This window comes from Argopecten irradians, chromosome 1 (genome assembly GCF_041381155.1).
Source record: "Argopecten irradians isolate NY chromosome 1, Ai_NY, whole genome shotgun sequence".
Classification (NCBI taxonomy): Eukaryota; Metazoa; Mollusca; class Bivalvia; order Pectinida; family Pectinidae; genus Argopecten; species Argopecten irradians.
Genome location: NC_091134.1, coordinates 7,386,286 through 7,403,548, shown reverse-complemented (window position 1 = coordinate 7,403,548; position 17,263 = coordinate 7,386,286). Strand labels below are relative to the sequence as shown.

General features: G+C 36.2%; 1 protein-coding gene across 3 annotated transcripts in view; it reads right to left on the bottom strand.

The window, feature by feature from the left end:
• Positions 1-17,263, bottom strand: part of LOC138316446 (EF-hand domain-containing protein D2-like) — a 60,881-nt gene that overhangs the window by 42,704 nt on the left and 914 nt on the right. The gene's annotated exons all lie outside the window — the stretch shown is intronic.

The following is a 17,263-nucleotide window of genomic DNA, read 5'->3' as shown; positions in this document are numbered from 1 at the left end:
ACCATTACCTACCATGGTCACCACAACCATTACCTACCATGGTCACCACAACCATTTTACCATGGTCACTACAACCAAGTTACCATGGCCACACAACCATTAACTACCATGGCCATCCCCACCAAGTTACTATGGTCACCGCAACCATTTTACCATGGTCACCACCACCAAGTTACTATGGTCACCACCACTAAGTTACAATGGTCACCACCACCAAGTTACCATGGTCACCCCCACCAAGTTATTATGATCACCACTACCAAGTTACTGTGGTCACCACAACCAAGATACCAGAGTTACCACCACAAAGTTACCATGGTCACCACCACCAAGTTACCATGGTCACCCCCACCAAGTTATTATGATCAACACTACCAAGTTACTATGGTCACCACAACCAAGATACCAGAGTTACCACCACGAAGTAACCATGGTCACCACCACAAAGTTACCATGGTCACCACCACTAAGTTACAATGGTCACCACCACCAAGTTACCATGGTCACCCCCACCAAGTTATTATGATCACCACCACCAAGTTACCATGGTCACCCCCACAAAGTTGCTATGATCACCACCACCAAAGTTACCATGGTCACCCCCACAAGGTTGCTATGATCACCACCACCAAGTTACCATGGTCACCACAACCAAGTTACCATGGTCACCACAACCAAGTTATCATGGCTACCACAACCATTAAACCATGGACACCACAACCATTAGCTACCATGGTCATCACAACCATTACCTACCATGGTCACCACAACCATTACCTACCATGGTCACCACAACCATTTTACCATGGTCACTACAACCAAGTTACCATGGCCACACAACCATTAACTACCATGGCCATCCCCACCAAGTTACTATGGTCACCGCAACCATTTTACCATGGTCACCACCACCAAGTTACTATGGTCACCACCACTAAGTTACAATGGTCACCACCACCAAGTTATTATGATCACCACTACCAAGTTACTGTGGTCACCACAACCAAGATACCAGAGTTACCACCACAAAGTTACCATGGTCACCACCACCAAGTTACCATGGTCACCCCCACCAAGTTATTATGATCAACACTACCAAGTTACTATGGTCACCACAACCAAGATACCAGAGTTACCACCACAAAGTAACCATGGTCACCACCACAAAGTTACCATGGTCACCACCACTAAGTTACAATGGTCACCACCACCAAGTTACCATGGTCACCCCCACCAAGTTATTATGATCACCACCACCAAGTTACTATGGTCACCACAACCAAGATACCAGAGTTACCACCACAAAGTAACCATGGTCACCACCACAAAGTTACCATGGTCACCACCACTAAGTTACAATGGTCACCACCACTAAGTTACAATGGTCACCACCACCAAGTTACCATGGTCACCCCCACCAAGTTATTATGATCACCACAACCAAGTTACCATAGTCACCACAACCAAGATACCATAGTCACCATAACAAAGTTACCATAGTCACCACAACCAAGTTGCCATGGTCACCACAACCAAGTTGCCATGGTCACCACAACAAAGTTACCATAGTCACTACAACCAAGTTGCCATGGTCACCACAACAAAGTTACCATAGTCACTACAACCAAGTTACCATAGTCACTACAACCAAGTTGCCATGGTCACCAAAACAAAGTTACCATAGTCACCACAACCAAGTTACCATAGCCACCACAACAAAGTTACCATAGTCACTACAACCAAGTTGCCATGGTCACCACAACAAAGTTACCATAGTCACCACAACCAAGTTACCATAGTCACCATAACAAAGTTACCATAGTCACCACAACCAAGTTGCCATGGTCACCACAACAAAGTTACCATAGTCACCATAACCAAGTTGCCATGGTCACCACAACAAAGTTACCATGGTCACCATAACCAAGCAATCATGGTCACTAAAACCAAGCTATGATGTTCAATATATTCAATCGCAAGCTACATTTGGTCAGCCAAGAATCAACATAATGGTCTCAATGCGCTCTCTCATTCCTTTACTACTGTATAAGTTCACAATTGCTGCTTTGTTTGTGGTATCCCAGGATGCTTTACCCTACTTATGTGCCCATGGTTATATTCTAGGTTTAATATCCGTTAATTAAACCCAAATCTTTGAGTCAGATGAAAAGGTTATGATCAATATAAACAGGATTGTCACTAAAAATACCACAGTTTATCCTTCTGATATATACACAGACAATTTACACGGTATAAATAGCGAGATAAATGCTGATGAATACTTATTACCAAAGATATCTGTTAATGTATAACTAAAGCAGTCTCTAAAATTAATTCACAGAGCACAATTGGTTGCAGTATCTTTTTTGAGATTGCTTCTATGTGTATTTACATTTGGTTTAGGCAATAGCAGTATTGTGTGCTATCTTCATATTATGATGCAGAGTAAAAAAGCTTTTATTTTTCTCTTCATATATTTTAATTTATACTTTGATATTTAGTTTAAAGGCCCACTGCCATTCCGAAACAACTTTTACTTTTCAAAATAGAAATGTAAAATGAGATTGATAATTCTGTAGTTGCAAAATTATTAGCTTTCTATCTTAAAAGATAACAATGAGATAAAATTTAAAACATAAAAGTTTGTGGAGAGCATCTGATGCATATTTATTAGTATTAGAAGAAATCATCCAATTGCTGCTTTTTCTTGACCTAATAGCCCCATACGGGAAACTTATTTGGAACAAAAGGGAAGGACACCAATTTCAACAGCTGTAAACAGTATCAAAATAGAACATATATACAGTGGAACCTCCCGAAACCGATCATGGTCGGTGCATATAATTTCGGCTGGTTTAGAGAGGGTTCGGTTTGGAGAAGTGAACTGAATACCGATCATTACGATCAGGATTTAATCGATCGAAAGTCGTTTTTTACACTAGTGTACCGCATGTATGGCTAGTGTTCGTTAAAACCGACTAATATTGATTGTTAATGTGAATGTTATCATAAAAGAGAGAATCATACGTTTAAAAGGAATGGATTACAACAAATCTTGACTTTGTTACCGCTTATTAACGTAGTTTAGTTAGTTAGCTACATGAATGTTCTTGGGGATGTTCTCGTCTGCACTAACCTACATACGGCCGATTGCTTCCGGTTACGTCAAGAATAAAATTATATGGTCTAATTACACGATGATCAGTCGATGCCGGTCATTATATGACATAGGGGCAATCCATGTAATCTCGGACACTTTTAGGGACAGCAATTTTCAATTAACCATTCGCGGTTGTTGCGATCATTTAGTTCAACGGGGACAAACAAGCTCGCTAACGTTGCTATTTTAGGATACATTTGCAGCGTAGATTTTCATTGGTTGGTCGGTACAGTGTGTAATAAATAAACCAAAAGACGGAAAGAAAGAATATAAACCCGGACAGTCGGCACAAAAACTCGGACACCAATTAACTTTTTAAAAAATCTTCAATCTTCTTCTTGCATGATCATAAAACATGGTGTTATTATATGTGATTAGCTGTACTTATCAATTATGCCTATTAATTATAATAATAACACTAAATATGTTCTTTCTATTTTGACTCTAGGATTGATCATACGGAGATACATGTACTTTTCAATAATAATTATTGTATGATCATTATATATGTTATTATGTATGGTTAATTGTACCAATTCATTATGCTTATTAATTACTTGTGTATAATATTAATACTAAATATGTTCTTTCTATTTTGACTCTAGGAAAAATCCTATGAAGGAACAAGTACTTTGTGAGCAGGGAAGTCATGCAAGACAATTAAATGCCTCAATAAAATTATTTTGGATAAACGCCTCTGAAATAAAAATTCTTTGACTTATTTCCAGCAAATTGTTTGTTCATTATAATTTGAAGTAAACATAAAAAAATGACACATTTCCTGTAAAGTGACGTAGATAATGCACTTAAAGTTATATGTGCCGTATTTTTCATACTCACGAATCAAGATAAGCTTTTACTATGTTATTCATCACCAAAAGTTATTAACTTTTTGAAAATTACAGTACTTTCAATGCATTGGTTTTAATTTCACAACTATAAATAAGAGCAGAAAATGATTTTTAGCAGTACTGCCAAAAATCATTATATGTACATCTATAGTAAAGCGAAATGAGTACCTACGGTCAGACCTTGAAGCCAAATTGTGGTCTACAATTTCATTTCACATTTTCACAATGTTATTAATAATTATAAAGTGATTTCTGCAGGAAAACTCCATCTAAATATACATAAGGCATAAAAAAACAATTTTCCAGTACATAATTTCTGTGTTGTAACTAACGTTTATAAGGCATTTGAAGCCATTTGAATGATTTTCACGGCTTAATTAAAGTGAATAGTCGGGCAAAGGAAACCAGTCTAAATGCGTTCTTTGGCCTTCCAAAAGTCATTGTATACCATAATGATGATCAAGTTCTGCTTACGGTGTCCAGTTTTGACCATTGAAATTTTGGGGAAGCCCCGTGTAAATTTACCACAGTTCTAAATATAAATTCGCCAAACTCTTTGAAAATGAGGCTGCGTGGAAATGTCAACATGGACATGTGTTTCTCAGTCGTGTCGGTTTCATTTCGTGTGATAAATCATAAAAGATAAAAGATGATAAAAGACAGAAGAATCATGAGGTTGGGAAGTTGTAACTTGGGTGGGGGGGTTGAAATATAGAAGAAATAGCTACAGATAACTGGAAGTGGAAGGGTGCTTTTGGGGTTTATAGGGCTTTTTTTTTTTGGTTATTTAGTCTCATTGATTTTGGAGCAACTTTGAATCCATATGGTACTGTATATCTTTCTTTTTTCCATGTGTAGCTATTTCTTCTGTATTTCACCCCCCGCCCAAGTCACAACTTTCCAATAGGTACCATTTTTTTGTTTAGAACTCAAATCAAAGACAGATGTACATAGTACTACATATTACATTTTAGTCTATGTGTTTGTAATCACTGTTACTACAGTGGAACCTCCCGAAACCGATCATGGTCGGTGCATATAATTTCGGCCGGTTTAGAGAGGGTTCGGTTTGGAGAAGTGAACCGAATACCGATCATCACGATCCGGATTTAATCGATCGGAAGTCGTTTTTTACATTAGTGCAGCGCATGTATGCCTAGTGTTCGTTAAAACCGACCGATATTGATTGTTAATGTGAATGTTATCACAAAAGAGAGAATCATACGTTTAAAAGGAATGGATTATAGCAAACTTGACTTTGTTACCGCTTATAAACGTAGTTTAGTTAGTTAGTTGCGTGAATGTTCTTTGGGATGTTCTCGTCTGCACTAACCTACATACGACCGATCGCTTCCGGTTACGTCAAGAATCAAATTATATGGTCTAATTACACGATGATCAGTCGATGCCGGTCATTATATGACATAGGCATTTTCAAAAACAATACATGGCTTCGGCTTCTTCATACAGATAATTTACGTTATCCGACAACTACATATGTAAATAAAAAAAAACGTGTGATTTGAATACGAAACTTTCTCTCTATTACTAGCTCTGCTTGTTTTCCTACAGTAAACAAACCGCGTGCCCACATGGTAGACCTTCGTTAGATATCTAAACAATAGGCATGATTAAATAATATAAATGCTCATTGACACATAAAGTCCCAGGAAAAGCAGAGACGGCATTGTCATGTGAGCACGAGGCGGGAACAGTCATGGTGTTAGAACAAGTGCTTGGAACAGAGATGGTAGCAGAGGCAGAGGCTTTGTTGATGGGTGTGCTTGGCAAAGGAGACAAGACAGGAGCCTGCATTGTGTCGTCGGTGCTTTTGGAGGAGGTGGTTGCGAAGGCAGTATTGGTGGCAGTGTTGTGGAGCGAGGTGGATACCAGCATGTCCGTAGGTTTGGAGGGTTCAAAGGAAGCCGACGATATCGCTGCAGGGTTATATGGATATATCCCACATGCATGAAACCCATTTTTGATATTTGCTGGGCTAAATGCCCTTTCCCACGCTTGACTTACAATGCCAAGAAAACTCCATTTGTTAATAGAATGTAATGGGTTCTCACTTAAATACAGTCAAACCTCGATGATTCGAACTTGGATGAATCGAATTTCTCGCTGTATCGAACTTTTTGTCTGGTCCCGAATTTCTTCACTATGTAACATTACTAACTAACCCATGTATGAATCGAAGTTTTATGAATCGAAGTTCTCGATGTATCGAACTTTTTTCATGGACCATTTGTTATAGAATCATAGGTAACTGACACTCGATGATTCGAATAAAAATTTACCTGTACAGATCAGGTGTTCGCCGATACCCCGCGGCATGCTGTCACACCTAGCTGTCTCGCGACGGCCCTTCGCCGGATAATAGGGATTATGACAGCTTGTGTTGCTAGCCTGATATCATTAAGATAATTAATATCACTAATCAGACCGATACCCGATGCTTTGTTTTTACAAGCTGCGTTATTAAATCATTAGTACGGCAAAGATACAGTTAATCGTTTTTGATGTTCGCCGCCGCCATTGGTGGCGGTTTGTAGAATTTTACAGAATGGTAAACAGCGAGCCACATTATTAGTAACTCATACTCAAAACTGTAACATTGCACAACTTTGGCATAAATACTGGAGCAAATCGATCATTCTAAATCGAAGTATTTTGTAGGTGGTGTAGCGCTTTCGGTTCCTCCTTTTTAGTTTCGTTTTTACAACGTGTTTTCGTTTTTATATTAATTCCGTAATATCAACCATCGCTTAAATAGTCACCAAACGAACACTTGTACATGGGTTAGGCCTAGTACACGTAAGTCTTGTTTATAATATACGTATGTATTGCTAACGATAGCAGTATTGCTAACGATAGCAATACATGTGATTAATTGCATAATTTGTTTTTATTTTGTTTTGCTTGTGGTAAATACAATGATTATAAAGTTTACGGAACGGAGACTACATGTACACAACTACCACAGTTGGTCATGGTAAAAAAAGCCATCGGTCTAATTTCAACCACGAATAATTCGAAGTCTCGATGTTTCGAAGTTTTTCTGACAGTCCCTTGAACTTCGATACATCGAGTTTTGACTGTATATACAATTACACACACATTAATATAATGATGTGGATATTGTATAGTTTTTAACCCATTCTTCAAAATATATTTGAAATGATAGCACTAAGGATTTCATCTAATTTTCATTTCTTGTTTTATAGAATTTTAGTCTGAATGGATCATGCATCCATGTATTCCTGGTACATTTAATATTATGTTGCATTTTACTTTTATTATCTATATGCCTTCTAGTTTTCTTTTATCCTAAATTGCAAAATCTAACCATAATTTATCTCACACATTCTTAATTGTCTGGTCTAAATTAATGTCCGAAATTACATGACTACATTGAAAAGTTGTCATTTAAATTCGGACAGTCTCTTTTTTGGTGTTTTTTTTTATATATATACTAACTTTTTTTTTTTTCTTCAAATGTTAGAATCAGACATTAAATGCTATTACACAATAAATACATGGTCTAAATATAATAAGAAATTTTAACTTGCCTCGGTTCACTCTTCAAATCACTGGCACTGAAACGATGTTGACTGCTTTTCACATTGAATTTTCCCAGGATGCAGACACGGTGTCACGTGATGTCAGAAAAAAATCCGATTGTACTGGTATCGGTTCCGGATTTTAGTCTCGCCCTTTTTAAAAATCGTTTCCGGTTTGGTCTTGGTCTAACATGCGATTCACGGATTGCATTCAATATCGAAAAACCAACAAAACAAGGAAGATATGGAATGAAACAGCGCTTTAATACCAAACGTCCGAGTTTATATGCCTGTCCCAGATTACATGGATTGCCCCTAGTTATTTTCTAAAACAATACATGGATTCGGCTTCTTCATACAGATAATTTACGTTATCCGACAACTACCTATGTAAATAAAAAACCCGTGTGATTTGAATACAAACTTTCTCTTTATTACTTAGCTCTGCTTGTTTTCCTACAGTAAACTAAACCGCGTGCACGTGGTAGACCTTCGTTAAATATCTAAACAATAGACATGATTAAATAATTACACCACCATCTCAGGTATAATTACAGTGTGCCTATAGCCTTCACATCTGTATACATGCCCCAGGACATGGCATGCGACAACTATGTTACAGGTACGTGTGTATTTCACGGTCGGTTGACCAGACCTCAATGCAATCTTTCGGTGTCGCTCAGGTAAGGCCGGTTTTCAGAAGTGTCTTTTAGTTACATTTGACTATTCCGATCTCAAAATCGGTCCGGTATTCGGAATTGGGAGGGATCGGTTTTGGGAAGTTTTATATACTATTAATAAAGAGGAATTCATTCCGTACATGACTTCCATGTTCGGTTTCTAGAGGTGATTGGTTTTGAGAAGGTTCGGTTTCAGGAAGTTACACTGTATATCTTATTTACTCATGGATGAGTAAATACAATATATAGTTTTATCTGGTTTGTAAAACTCGATAAAAACATCATTTTACACAAAAGACACCAGCTTTTATACAAACATTATATCCAGTTCAGTCCACCATTGATTCATGAGATTTTTTTTAATTCTGAAAAAAATATAAAACAATAGATGAGGGGTATATCAACACTGAAATAGTTAATGGCTGTCATCAAATCTTGTAGTGGTATTTGAGTCACATGGAACAGATGTACAATTAGCCAGTTTAATTTATTAGAGGGTTTATACAGATCTAGTCTACCAGACTGGGAATCTTCAAAGGACAGACAACCAGTAGATAGCCCTTATATGATCCAGACTCCGACAGCAATGTCTAATGATGAAATCTGGATCTTTGATAGGACAACAGGAACAAGTTAACACAGAACCTCAATACACAAATGTTTTAAAGCTGATATTATAACATTCTACTGAGGCAACAAAAACAGGGTGACTCGGTGACTCTTACTTACAATATTGTAATATTATCAGCCAGGGTCATTTAGGAAATCTGTATTAAGGTGTGGAGTAAAGCTGGAGAACCTGAAGAAAACCTATTGTCTAGCTGTCAATGCCTGGAAATTGCCCCACATGGGATTCAAACTCATGGCCTATAGTTAAGCTTACAGTAATATTGTGTTTGGACATCATAACCACTCCCCACGTCAGTGTGGCATGTAGTGTAAATCTTGACAGGGAAGACCAACTGACCATTGGTGACCTTTTAGTGGATATCATCATAACAAGCTGCATGGTCATAGATATAGTACTCAGCCTAAAGTCACTTCAGTCGTTTAGTCACTCCTTAATCAGCCTGTGTTTACATGGAAAGTTTACAAATAAATGACTCAATATTTATACACAGTCCTGTGGCATCCAAATCATGATTAAACTTCATGTCATTGATACTGTAGACCAGACCTCGTCCATGACATGATTATAAGATGCATCATTGTCAGATCATCTAGCCATTTCTATTTGGAATTCAAACACGACCTTGAATTTACTTATATCATTGATAAACATACAAACACCACAAAGCTAAAATCATATTTAGCACTTTTCACACCAAAAACTTTGAGTTAGAATATGATTGTGTAAATTGCATTTTGTGTGTATGTACATGTTGTTAATCATAATGGAAATTCATTATCATAATTATACCTGTTCAAACTTCACTTTTCCTTACACTTCTACAACACCTTGTACTACTTATACCTCCTTTCTTTTTCTGTAATTCCAATATTTACAGATGAAAAGCATTAATATATGTAAGAAACAGAATTTTAAATCATAGATACCCCAGGTACATTTTTTTTTTTTGCATTTCTAACATTTCATGTTTACTGATTTTATTAGTTTGTTTACGGTGATAATGGAGCAATAGCTCAGTTGTTCCCAGTATTGAGGTGACCCGTTCAATTTTCCTGTTTTAATTGTTAATCACTCCTGTGCATTTATTGGGGCAATTACAGTACAAGGTGGAAGACAGCTTATCATGATTGGTCACATATATATTATGTCATACATATCACCGTGTCCAACCGTACTTTGGAGATTGCGGTTGAAGTAACGCAGAGTTTGCGGTTATGAGCCGGAAAACGGAGGTAAGTCGGAAGAGAAAATGTCATATTTCTCACCAGGAAGCTTTTTTCAGAAATCTGAAGTGTGCACGGAGAACAGAGATGATATATCCAGAATCGGGAAGCGGTAACCTGTTTCTGTATGGCCCCAGTATTTCAAACACTTACGTACAGTGCATAATTTTTGCCACTTTTCGCCAATTGTCAAGTTCATGATCTCATGCTGCTTTACAAATCGAGTCTAGACCAATATCAACTGATTATATTATAATTTCGAACCCTTGTAAACAGCCTCTCAAAAGATTTTCTAAATCTAATACCGGATGATTGAGAGATACGATTTTGAAAATGTGTCGGTAAAAGTAACGTCATTATTGCGGTTGACATAAAGTAGTTTTTCGTGGTTCCGGAAAATGTAAAGTAAAAAAGTAACGTCATTGATTGTTGCGGTTGGGATAAAGTAGGTTTTATGAGTGCGGATTGTCAGACGAGTCCTAAATGGACGAAATGATACCATCCGGTGCAGCTTATCCCCCTTTTCGACTTACTGCATCGATTACTAAATTATTTGTAATTCGTATTAAAGGAGAATGTATCCTTGACCTTATTGGAGTTGATCCTTTCAGAGGAGTTACAATTCGTTTCCACGATTTGACCGACGGGGATAGAAACGTACACGTTTCAGCTGTCGATTGAATGAATGCCTGTGACGCAGGTTTGCGATGCCGTACTTTAGGTTTGTTCAACCACAGGCTTCTTTTTCGCTTAACCATTCCTGGAAAGAAACAAAATTACTCTCAGTATCGGTTCCTTTTTTCGATGACCAACTACTGTGTGCCCCATTTATTTGAAAAATAATCATCATATTTTGATGTTTTATACACTGTTATGTAGCATTCCATTTGTCGTAATAGCGTTCCAAGTTTCATTGATATCGGTTGAGAAACGGAAAATTTTCCTTCTTAGACACTAGTAAAATTATTGGAATTTTGGCGTCACTTTTTACTTCAATTCAATTTCAATTTTATTTTATTGCGCTTTTGTAATTACACAAGTAATTTGATGGCAAATAACAAGACAGTAACAACAACAAAATCACACATTAATGACATATACATAATATCCGAATCACTTTATATAGCGAGCAAGGCTACTCTCCTCAGTTCCATCGACTATTTTTATAATAAGCATGAATCACATATATTTTTGTTGTCCTCGGATTTTAGAATATCAATTAATTTTTCTTTATTGGAGAGATTTTGATTTATATTATAGTTGGCAAGACATCTTACTCTTGCTTGCTGATTTAAAGAACAATGAAAAAAGAAGTGCTCTTTATTTTCCACCACCAAATATTTTTTACATAGTCTATGATTTCATAGGGATTTTTTTCATTCGCCCAGTTGCTATTTCTTAGTCATGTTCACATAATCTAAATTTAGCATATAAAACGCGTAGATTTTTTAAAGCGTAATAGGGACGTCGTTGTGGGACAAAATTTTACTAGTGCCGAAGAAGGAAACATTTTTGTTTCTTGTCTGATTACCTTGATTCTGTTACGACAAACAGAATTCTAAAAAACGATGTATCGAGCATTAAAATCGGTTGATTACTTTTCGGAATATTACCGAAAACAGATGTTCCGAGTTAAATGGGACAAACAGTAACAAACTTGACACATGCTCATATATTATAGATCATTCTGTTTCCCATTTTTAAACTCTCCTGTTTCTCTAATTAGGTAGTTTGAGATTCGAGAAGGATTTTTTGTTGTTCTTTGCTGATTGAAAAGAAGCATGGTTGAGAGTTCAATGAAAGTGACCATTCACAACTCAAAAATAAAATCAGGTTGTTGGAAGGGAACAGTACATGAATAGGAATCAATATTATTGAGAGTTTCACTTCCATTATTAATCCCAAACGACCAATAAGAGATTTATCATTAAGACCGAGTCGGAATCAGAATCAGAAAGCGAATTGAATGTCAGTACTATAGCATATAGTGATCAATGAAGTAGAACTAAATACAATACAATGGATTTCGTATTCTGATTCGGCTTCGAAGTCTTAATGAGAAATCTCTATAAGAATCAATCAATTATCAAAGGTCAATTCAATCTTTATTTATTTTTTTATTTACTTTTATTTATTTACTGTGTTATCAATCGCCTGTAGCAGTAGGCGTCTCTGTAGCGGCTACTTGGGCCTACTCTTATAACGGGTACGGGTGTGTTTCGTGGGGTGAAAAATGCTTCATGATCTTCATGATAATTTTATATAATTTTCCTGTTTGTTGCTACACAGTTTTATAATAACAAATGAAGAGTTAAAGCTGACATACCATTCTTACATTTACATACCATTGCTAATATTAAAACTGATCAATACGGAACGGAAACTTTATTAATTGTCTTAGTGATAATAACATTAAACGCAAACATCTCCGAAACACTCTGAGGTCATGGAAAATGGCAAATATCATCCAACCATTATAGCTATTGAATGACCAAAAACCGCAACCCCCATTTTTTACTTTATGCAACCGCAACCTCATCCTTCAAAAATTCAATTCAGTATTTCATGGAAATTTCTTGACACAAACAAATGTCATTCAGTCGGGGTGTTTTTAGAACATCAACACACAAATGGAAAGTGTTTATATAAAATAATATGGCTTAAAACATTATGAAATTTTGATTTGTTTACAAAAAAATCCGATTTTGATTTTTGTCGTGGAGTGTTTGAACTCCACAAAAAACATCGACAATATGTGAAACATGCCTTGAATTCTTCAATGTGTGCTTCAATCCGTGAGCGACTCATTTTTTGGATAGATTCTCTAGAATTTCGTTATTTGACAATTTCGTTGACCTACCCTCTCAATTTTCCACCACCTTCCGGTGATAACCGCAAACTCTGCGTTACTTCAACCGCAATCTCCAAAGTACGGTTGGACATGGTGCATATGGTCAAACAAAAATTCTTCTTGTATAAATATTTGTGGTATAGGTTGCAATACATGTATGAGCAGCAAAAATGAATTTCTCTTTATCAGAGTTGTCATGGAAATTACACTAAATTATATATAATTTTCATGCATGAATTTAGTTCAGATTCATTCAAATCACGAGAAACAAGCTTAAATTTATATATCAGTTTTGCCTAGGAACACTCACTGCATGCACCCAGAAGTCTCTTGACTAGATGTTTTAAGTTTTCAGAGATGTGATGAACCTAATTATACATGTATAATTTCTCTGATATTTATATCCCCATCAATTATCACTCAGGTCTCTGAGTACAGAATCAACCAAGATATTCATGTGATCACATTCCATCAAAAAGTAACCATCTATGATCTGATAACTTAGTGGAATATTATCTCAATACGTTTATATATCTTGAAAACTTAATCGAAAGTGGTGGCAATTAAACTGGTTAATTAACAATAGGTTTCTAATTCATTGCAGTCATATTAATTTGTTAAGTAGTGAAATATACTTGGTAGGGCATTTAAAGCTCTGTAAACAGCTATTCAGACAAAGAAACACCATATTCCACATTCCACATCAAAGCAAATATAGAAATATGATATCATGCAACATCAAAATGACAACTTGGTGGTGAAAGTCATCATTTTTGCAATGTTGTAAGATTTCTTCTGAAAAAAATGCAACATGTATATTTTTTGACAACAGTTGATGCCCTGCCAACGTACCTGGCATAAGCAATGTAAGGCAGACAATCTATAGAAAAAGTATTTAGTTTGCTGATTTACCAGAATGATAATATTCAATCAATTTCTCGTAAACATGAGCATTCAATTTGTGAATTTATAAGATTAATTGCGTAGCAGAAGCTGCATGCATATGTGTATATGGACAAAGCCCCAAACAGCACCGTCCACGATCGCGGTCTAGAATCTACATCGACGTCCGTTAACTGAGATTGAAACTTCATTTAAACCACAGAAAATCTAGTTAGATCTAGTATATTCCGTAACAAACATAAATTTATTTTATTTATTTTTTTAGTTAAAGAAAGTCCGGTTGCATTTACGAAACAGCTGTTGAAAATATTTGTTTACATTCAGTTCGTAAAATTAGGTCACAATATCGCACTGTGTCTGTCAGATTGTCCAAAACCCTATTGCATAATGTCTGCTTCTAAAATAAGATAATTAGGTTACTAGTTTTAACCTGATGAAAAGCTACGTATCTATTGTTTAATTACCCAACAAGTGGATTGTTTTGGCTGGAGCTGAATATGTAATCACACCCACTTGCTGTGACACAGCGGTTGGCTTTTGATGCTCGCTGTGACACCTCGTAACTGGCCTGGTCCAAGTCAGCGTGAGGCATACATTTACAGGTAATTTAACACCTTGAATGGCTGACTAAAGATAGACTGAATGCATATTTTAATATCGACTTAAATTGATATCTGTATCTAGATTTGACTTAACAAACATTGGCGATTTATTCCATGTGCAGGGCTTTTTTTTCAACATGATTTGGGGCCGAAAATCCGCCGCATTCCCCATGACAAAACCTCTAAATTTTTCCCAATTCAAGCCTTAAATTTCCCCAAATCAAAATTTGTTGAAAACTATCCAAAAATATTGCATGAAATTAGTTGGTTAAGTATTTAAATATTTGGCCTTGCTATTTTGTGTACGATACATCGGCATATATAATTTTATTTATGACTTAAAATGTCCTTATCTGTCGTATGGTCATTATAATGATCATTTATACAATTTTTATTCCAAACATTTTTGTTGCAATGTGCAAAATATATCGCCATTTTTGGGGACCCCATTGCGCCAATTTGCCGACAAAAATCTTTCTTATACATTCATAATTTGACGTGTTCAAACTATCCGAAATAGGATTGATTATAAAAAGTCAGTGTTCGAACTATCACTAGCTAAACAAGGACATAGTCATTCAGATCCCCCGCCAATGGAGATATCAAAGCTGAAGTAAGTTTGATTGAGGAGACTTATGTGTATTAAAAAAAAGGAAAAAGGAAGTTGAGCTAAAGAAAGATGGAGTATAATTCAAGTAGAGTGGGGCTGCAATTGTTGAATCAGGTATACAGCCTTGACATTTATATTAGACTACACAAAGATGGGTGGAGTTTTGCAAAGTAACATTTACCATTTACCATGATATTTTCAGCAATGTTTCCATGGTAACAGAAAAAGTGCAAAAAATGAAAACCTAAAAATAGCAAAAGGTACTACTAGACCATAAAAAGAATGTGTCTATGAAGTTTCGTGGAAATATCTCTGTTGGTTTTAGAGTTATGCTCCGGAAATGAACCTGCTACAAAAATTTGATATTTTCAGCAATGTTTCTATGGTTACAGAAAAAAAGCACAAAGAGTGAAAACCTAAAAATAGCAAAAGGCACTACTAGACCATAAGAACAATGTGTCTATGAAGTTTCATGGAAATATCTCTGTTGGTTTTAGAGTTGTGCTCCAGAAACGATTCTTACACAAAAATCTGCCATTTTCAGCAATGTTTCTATGGTTACAGAAAAAAGTACAAAAAGTGAAAACCTAAAAATAGCAAAAGGCACTACTAGACCATAAGACTAATGTGCCTATGGAGTTTCGTGCATATATCTCAACCGGTTTTCCAGTTATGCTGCAGAAACGAACCTGGTACAAAAATATGATATTTTCAGCAATGTTTCCATGGTTACGGAAAAAGTGCAAAAAATGAAAACCTAAAAATAGCAAAAGGCACTACTAGACCATAAAACCAATGTGTCTATGAAGTTTCATGCAAATATCTCTGTTGGTTTTAGAGTTGTGCTCCAGAAACGATTCTTACACAAAAATCTGCCATTTTCAGCAATGTTTCTATGGTTACAGAAAAAAGTACAAAAAGTGAAAACCTAAAAATAGCAAAAGGCACTACTGGACCATAAGACTAATGTGCCTATGGCGTTTCGTGCATATATCTCAACCGGTTTTCCAGTTATGCTGCAGAAACGAACCTGGTACAAAAATATGATATTTTCAGCAATGTTTCCATGGTTACGGAAAAAGTGCAAAAAATGAAAACCTAAAAATAGCAAAAGGCACTACTAGACCATAAGACCAATGTGTCTATGAAGTTTTGTGGAAATATCTCTTCTGGTTTTAGAGTTATGCTCCGGAAACGAACCTGATACAAAAATATTATATTTTCAGCAATGTTTCCATGGTTACGGAAAAAATGCAAAAAATGAAAACCTAAAAATAGCAAAAGGCACTACTAGACCATAAGACCAATGTGTGTATGAAGTTTCGTGGAAATATCTCTACTGGTTTTAGAGTTATGCTCCAGAAACCATTCGTACGGACGGAACCCATTTGTATATCCCCCGCCAACTTTGTTGGGCGGCCGGCCGGGGGATAAAAATTACCGTTTTTCCGGAAAAAATTGCGTGTTCAAACTATCCGGCGGTTCAAATTAACCGAGGTTTACCGTATACAATAAAGGGAGAATTCAATTGTCAGTCAATTATTTCACTTCCTGTTATAGAGGTAATATCAAGTGTCAGATCTTTATAAAAAATAAGAGACAAAAATGTTTTGTTTCCTGTATAAACTATTTCTGTACAAACTAAGACTTTAGAGGGAAAAAAACTAAGTTTAGAAATGACTATGTCCAACTCACAACTGTACTGTACTAGCGCAGACTTTAAAGTTCATTCAGACATAAAGTTTTGGTCGAGAGGACACATCAATTAAGTTAACTTGTTAAACATTAAAAAGATGCTGAAGCTTTTTAACCCTACTACATTGTATGTATACAGATTTACTTAACTTCAGTTATTTATTCCGTCTTTGCACATTACAGAGTTACTTCCCTTGAGGGAGGTATTGATTGTGACGTCATTATTTTGTGAGCGCAATTCACGTCGTTTTCTCTGAAGCGTACGACGTTATGCTCCCAAACACATGACGTCACAATCAATACCTACCCACGAGTGCAGATAACTCTGTAATAAGCAAATTCGGAATAGAACAAAAAAAATGTACCGGCCTACTAGTACCACTAAAAAGGCTATTTATATAACTACCATCCTATAATATATATCTGAGACCCCAGAGCCATGAAATTCAAAAGTTTTGTAGAGGGCCTTATGACCTTTCAATCTATGTCGATTT